General features: G+C 53.7%; 1 long non-coding RNA gene across 1 annotated transcript; it reads left to right on the forward strand.

The window, feature by feature from the left end:
* The first annotated feature begins 625 nt into the window (after positions 1 to 625).
* Positions 626 to 4,514, forward strand: LOC124085827 (uncharacterized). Its single transcript, XR_009225815.1, has 3 exons — positions 626 to 725; positions 933 to 1,706; positions 3,605 to 4,514. It is a non-coding gene; the product is annotated as an uncharacterized LOC124085827 (long non-coding RNA).
* Positions 4,515 to 7,176: the final 2,662 nt, after the last annotated feature.

Raw genomic sequence — 7,176 nt, forward strand, 5'->3', positions numbered from 1 at the left:
CACCTCATCTTGCTATTCCTTTGTCACCAGAGCCGGGTCCTAAGGTACCCAGGGCCTGCTGACCTACCTTCCCTCCTGTCCCCATCGTCTGCTGTCCACAGCCACAGCCAGCCCAGTATTATCTGGATTCTTCCAGGTGCAAGTGACAGACACTCAAACCAACTGTGAATAAAGAAAATAGATTGTCTCATGAAACTAAAAAGCCCCCCTATTGTGGCTTCCAGCACACGCCAGTGAGAAACTCCAAGACCTCTAGACTTGAACTTGGCCTTCTGGGTACGTCTGTCTTCGAGGTAGGAGGAGGAAAACCGCGCTTGGCTTTGTTGACCACTTTTAAAATTAGACAACTGGGACTTGGGGCTCTAGGACGCTCTTGTCCTGGAGCTGCAGCCGGGTGGCCGGCCTGGGCAGCCGTGGGAGGGCGGGAGGGAAGCTGCTGGGGCTCTGCCACTCAATGGCTGCCAGCCCTGGAGCAGGTGGCTTAGAAGGGCTGTCTCCATGGGACCAAGATCCAAGTCACAGGGCTGACGGAGGAGGCGGTGGGCCAGCGTGTGCAGACGTGCTCTGGGAAACCCTGCCCCACAGTCAGGAATTGTTATTGTTACTGGAAGTGATTAGCAGCAGACATGGTTTCATCGCCCTCCTAAGAGACGGTGCCTGAGCCCAGAGGATCCTGGGAAACGGCCGACCGGAGGTGCACCGAGGAGGGCCATGTGCAGGGAGAGGTAAGGCTGCGGCTTAGCGTGGGGGAAACCTTAGGCTCCGCAAATATTTAGCTTGTCGCCCAGAGCTGGGCGGAGACCTACCTGTGCTGGGAGGCTCTGCAGAGGCCAGCCCAGTGCCCTGCTCTCTCCCCGGAAGCCCTCTTGTGCACCACTTGGCTCCCCCTGGAAAAGGAGGGATCCCCACTCTCCTGTCTCCCTCATCTGCAGGAAATCAGGATCTAGACAAATGCCTGGAGCTGTGTGCAGAGGTGCATGAGGAGCATAGAGAGGAGGCAGGAAAGAGGAGCCGAGCAGAGGTCCCTGACTTTTTAGACCTGGGAATTCATCGATTCTGCACAACCTCCCAAGAAGCAGTGCCTCAGAGAGGTCAAGCAACCTGCCAGAGGTCACACAGCTAGGCATTGGCTTCAGAAAAGAAGGATGAAAGGATGAGCTACCAAGGGTCAGCTCTGAGCTGGGGGCAGTGGTGTGAGGAACAAGGGAAGGAACTGGTATTTACTGAGCATCTACTATCTGCCACTCCATGTGGGCACTTTTCTTATTGACCAAGTATTGTTCTTGAATTGTTCTTAATGCAGAAACTTGGGTGTTTTGAACTCTGTTTTGTTTTTCTTGAGTGCTTTCCTTGCTCTCCAAGCCACATGTCAACACAGTGAGCTGCTGGGAAAGGTAATCTCAGTCATTCGCAGACATTCTCAGGGCTGCCATCCAAGGCCCATGCACATATCCTTAGTCTGGGGGCAGCCTAAGTCCTGCAGTAGGGACGGAGTCTCATCAGTGCGGAGTCCTTGCTGGATGAGATGCGTGGTCCTGAGGGGTCCCTGCGGGACAGGAAGCCCTGATTAGGGTTTCTCTGGCAAGGGCCTAAATCCCCGCGATGTTCCACCTGTGGACAGTTGTCAGGGACAGTTGTCAAGGACTCTGGAACCAGACGGTGCAGGCTCACACTCCAGCTCTACCACCCACAGCGGCGCAGACTCGGTAACTGGCTTAATCTCTCTCTGCCTCCCTCTCTAGGAAATGGAAATTTAAAAATAGGGTAAGAGTTAAATGGACGTAAGTCACTTAGAAGAGGGCCCGCCCAGAGGAGCCTGAGTCGGGAACAGGCAGAAGCTTCTCACGGGTTCTCTTCTCTCTTCTCTCCTGCTCCTCCGTGACACCTGGCAACGGGTGCCCAGGTGCGGGGAGGGTGGGGGGCAGGATGTCCGAGGGGGACTAGCACAGTGCTCCCTGGGGTTTCCATCACTTTGATATTGATGCGAATCACCCATTAGACCAAGGACTGACCTCAGCAGCTCCTGCCCTAACAGACGGGAAAGGAAATGGGGAAGCACGGGAAGAGGAGGTGCAGGTCCCGAGTCCAGGGCAGGTGGAATGAGGAGGCACAGGTGCGTCCCGCCGGCCTCCAGGGTCTCCCTTGACTTAGAGGCCCCTGGCCTGGCCTCTGCTGGCCTGCCCGCCCTGCAGCCTCCTGTATTTGTCCGGTTCTCCCTCTCTGACCACCCGCTGTCCCAAGCCCTTCCAGCCCTGGGTCAAAGTCCTCCAGCCAAGTCGGACCCCAGGTCCCGGAGTTTTCCACCCGTTGAGTGGATCAGGACCCCGGCCCACGGAGGAGCCATGATTTGTCTGGGGTCCCCCAATGAGGCAAGGGCAGAAAGAGGACCCAGGTTTGCTGACCCCCACCCCATCCTGTGCGCTTGCCCAGATGAGCTCACAGAGTCCAGACCAGCAGCTGTCACCAAGGGGTGACAGCTTCCCTCAGAGGACATTTGACAATGTCCGGTGACAATTTCAGTTGACACCACTGGAGGTGGCGACTGGCGTTCAGTGGGTGGAGACCAAGGACGCTGCTAAACATCCTGCAACGCTCAGCGGAGTCCCGTGCTGCAGGGAAGGACCTGGCCCCAAACAGCAGTGGGCTGGGGACCCCGGCCAGCCTCACACGTGGCATTGAACCTTGCAAAGATTACTTAACGGGTTCCCCTCCCGTGAAAGGACACCATCACACTACCCGGTGCACAGAATTTGGGAGTGTTTAACGACCTAATGCGTGTCCATTGCTGCACCTACCACCTGGCAGGGGACCAGCTGACTCTGACGAATGGGGGAAGGGATGGAGGCGCCCACTGAGGTGTCCGTGGGGTGGCTCCCGATGGCGTCCCACACCAAACTCCAAGAAGTGCACACAAGTGGAGTGGCACACTCATGTCTAATAGAGTTTCGAGTCTCCGTCCCCCTCCCCTCCCTCCGCATTTGAGACTTGGAGTGTTCATTTAAACAGAGAAACCGCATTACCTGATCTCCACGCAGATCTGAGTTTCCATTTTAATTTGCCTTCATTATCTCTTTCTCTTATTAAGAACAGTAAATCTGTTTTGTGTTTTCATTATTCCATTAGCTCGAGGAAGCTCATCAGTAATGTGGGGAGCTGCCAACACAAATAGCACAATTTTCATACAAGCAATGCAATAATTGACTTAAATCGCTATTCTGCAGAGGCCATGGCTCACAATTAAAGAAAGCAGCGTGGTTTGAAAACGAGTTACAATTGATTGGATTTCAGGGGAAACCAGGTTTGGAATGTGTTAATTGCATTCCGCCTAAACACCAGGTCTAAATGAAGCAGCCAGAGATTTGGGGAAATAACAAAATCTTCTCTAGCAACAGCTCCAAATTGCTTAATAGGCTGGGAGAGATGTGATTAAGACGGGGGGCTAATGACTTCACTGTATTTCAGGGGTGACAAGCTGAAATTCTCCTCGTGGAAACTCCCCAGAGAGGAGGGCACACTTGGAGCTCTTTCATGACGGGGCTGGGTTCCGGAGTCAGACGTCCCTGCCACCTGCTTCTGGACCTTCTTTTCCCTCTCAAACCGACAGTGACGCTCCAAGATCATGTGGGCTGCAGTCTCAAGACGCATCTGGCCTTCTGCCCTATTGCCACCGGGGCCCGGCTACTGGAGTCACCTCCCCACGGGTCTCCTGGGTTCCGTCTTGCCCCTGACACTCTCTTCTTGGTCTGCCTGTCAGAGTCCTGTCAGAACTGGCCAGACCCTGTCCCACCTGTGCTCAACCCTCCAATAGCCTCCAAACCCTGTGGGGGTTATGAGGTCATATGCAATCTGCCCATCAACTCACGGACCCCCTCAGTCACCAGGGATGCCCAAGGTCCTTGGTGATCTGCCCAGGTTTCCAGTCTCCTCTCTCATCCCAGCCACCCAGGATTGCTTACAAACCCCTGACGGTCCCATGCTCTGCCTTGTCACAGAATCTAGAATATCCTGTCCCATCTCAGTCACCTGAGTCATTCCTAAGGCCCCCCCCTTGCCCAGATCTTACTGGGTTCATGACCCCCTTCTCATGCTAATCGTCCTCTTGAAGTTCTGAGAAATTCTGGATTAAAAAGTTTGCAGAAAACTATTGTTTTGTGTGACTCGTGATCCCAGACTCCGGGTTTCTAGACTTTCCCCTCCTCCCCGTGCCCCAGCGGCACAGATAGAGCAGGACCAGGCACCCTGAGTCCTGGTACCTACTTCCTGATCCCACCTGATTGGTCCAAAGTGGACCAATCAAATTCCTTCCCTGGGAATCCGACTGTAGCATCCAGATTTGAATCTTGATCCTGTGGCCCTTTCTCATCTCTCTGCCATTCATTCTCTCCCTCTTTTCCTCCTTTTGCTTAATTTTTAATTCATAATTTTATATAAAGGATGTAAATGATGGTATGTTTGGTCCCCCTGTTCCTATTGTTCCCCTCTTTTATCCACCTCATCCCTGTGACCTGGTGCTAGAGACCCATGTTAACAACCCTTTCAAAAATATTTTTGTTTACACTGACATCTCTATCTGTGTTGTAGGACAATAAACACAAAATGGATTGGGATTTTTAAGTCATTCTTGGTTTTGAAAAAAGGGATTCTTTTTTTCTTTTCTTTTTTTTTCTTGCAGTTCTGGGAACTGAACCCAGGGACACTCCACCCCTGAGCCACATTCCCAGTCCTTTCCTGTTTTTTATTTTTGAGAGAGTCTTGGACTTGCAGTCCTCCTGCCTCAGCCTCCTGAGTTACTGGGGTCACAGGAAGGCACCACCGAGCCTCACTAAAAATGAGATTCTAGTTTACACTGTTTTCTGAGCTTCATTCTTTTTTCTCATTAAAAGAAAATGCAGACATGTCCCCAAGCCACCTGAGAAGCTCCAACTGACCCTTCCAGGTGCCGGTAGATGGAGGCTGCGCAGAAGGGAAGTCACTACTCCCTGTGTAGAGGCAGCGAAAGGGGCCTGAAGAAGGAGGAGAAGGAGAACACGATCCAGAAAGGAACAGAGGAGCCCCAGAGCCGGAGCCCTCGGAGTCTGAGCCGGCGTCCAGCCCCCGGCTCTCAGCCTCAGGGTCTCCACACCCCGTGGCTTCAGAACAAGAAAGTGGCCCCGGCTGGGCTCAGCCACCTCGGTGGGTGTCAGTTGGTTGTCACTGAGGTCTGAGCTAAGGCAGGGGTGTCGGGCTGACACTTTGCGGCTAGCTGGGGCTTTCTGGACCTTGGACGACGAAGGCAGAGTTAGTGCCCTGCTCAGTGACCCATTCTAATACTGACCAGACAAGCCCCTCCTCGGTTGGTCTGTGTTTGTGCTGATTCTGTTTCTCTGCACCCTCCCTCCCACCACTGTCCGCCGCTCAGATGGGGTTTCTCTAAGCCGCTTGTGATCCTGCATAAAATACGCCAGTTCTGTTTTCTGTGTGTGCATTTTAAAAGGACGCAGTGGCATTATGGACAGTCCTGTCCTCTTTGTGCTTATTTGTGTTCACCCCAGGAGCACGGGGCTCCTCAGCGTGGCTCACGGGGTGGTCCTTAGCGATGCCACCTGCTCTCATCCATAAGTGTATTTCATCCCCCTAATCTCCATCGCCCCCTCGCCTCCTCCCGCTGGCACGTTCGAGCAAAGCCTTGTGTCACAATGTGTGTTTTGCAAAACGCAAACAAGTGCTTTGTGTGCGTCTGTTTGTGACTTCTGTCAAACTGAGGCTCCAGTTCTGTTGTGTTCTCAAGACCCCTGAGTAGCTGTGTGCACTCGGGGGCATTGTTTGGAACTGTCCCACACTGTGCCTCTGTGTGCATCTGGCATCTCAAAAGTGTTGGGGACAGCTAGCCATCCATGTGCTGTTTAGTTCTCACGTGAAGATTCCTTTCTCTAGATTGTTCCAAGGAACAAAGGCAAAGCCACAGTTTATCCTGCGGGCGAACCTTGTTTGCACGTGAAGCGGGTCATGGAAGTCGCTGGCATCTCCACTGAGTGTCAGCTGAGCACTTGAGGAGGCTGTTTATGGGTTTTCTGAAAACTTGCCCCGATGAGTTTGGAGCACCTGTTGCAGGTTCTCCCTGAGGGAGACAGGCCGTCCACCAGCAGCACCTCTCCCTGACATGCCGGGTGCGCCCGATCCTCCTGAGAACTCTCCCTCGCCCCAGGGAGGAGCCCAGGGCTGCCTGCAGCTCCTGTCCCTTCTGCGCCGCTGGGACTGTGCACCCACAGACGCCCCTGCAAGCCTCTCTGGCCGTGGGTGCCCAGCAGGGTCGGAGCTGCCCCCACGGAAGCAAGAAGTGGTGCTGGGGGCTGGAAAATCCGACTCTTTATTTTAAATTGTGGTAAAATAACAGACAATTTATCTTCTTCACCATTTTTAAGCATCAGTCCGGTGTTGTTGAGTGGGGTCACTGTATTCTGCAGACATCGCCCGTCCCTCCGAGAAATGGCTCATCCTGCAAATCCAACATTCTGTCCTCATTCAACACTAGGTCCCACTCCCCCAGGCCTCAGGCCCTGGTGACCGCCACCCTACCTTCTGTCCCTATGACTGTGGCTCCTCTAGAGAAGTCATAGGAGGGGAGATCACAGCGTTTGTCCTTCTGTGCTGGCTCACTGGACAGACACAGAGCAGAACGAGGGTCTGTGAATTTCTTTCTCTTTTTCTAAGGCCGACGGTGTCCCGTGACATGTATACAGAACATTTTATTGGTCCTCCCATTCCTGGGTGGACGCTTAAAACTACGTGTAAGACACAGGTTCCCACAGCACACAGCGGACACGTCAGAAGGGCATGTTCTGGCACCCAAATTTCATGGGGTGGGGGACATTTAAAAAGTATCTAGAAAAGCTTCTTAGGGACAATGACCATTGACTGTTGGAACAGACAGTTCTCTGATGCCGAGGAATGTCCTGCGCATTGGAGGACGTTTGGAATGAACCCTGGTCTTCATCCAATAGAACCAGTAGCACCTCCCACCCAGTGGGGACAACCCAAAATGTCCCCAGACATTGCCCAGTGTCCCCGGGGGCACAAGTTCCCCTGGTTGGGAAGCCTGGTCTGGCCCTGGGTGCTGGCTGCCCTGAGCACCTCACTTCCCCTGAGCGTCCCCGTGGCTCCTGGGGGAGCTGTCCTCCTGCCAGCAGGGCGGGGGCT

Source organism: Marmota monax, unplaced genomic scaffold (assembly GCF_021218885.2).
Source record: "Marmota monax isolate L192 unplaced genomic scaffold, Marmota_monax_Labrador192_F-V1.1 WCK01_AAM20220418_F8-fsc00014, whole genome shotgun sequence".
Classification (NCBI taxonomy): Eukaryota; Metazoa; Chordata; class Mammalia; order Rodentia; family Sciuridae; genus Marmota; species Marmota monax.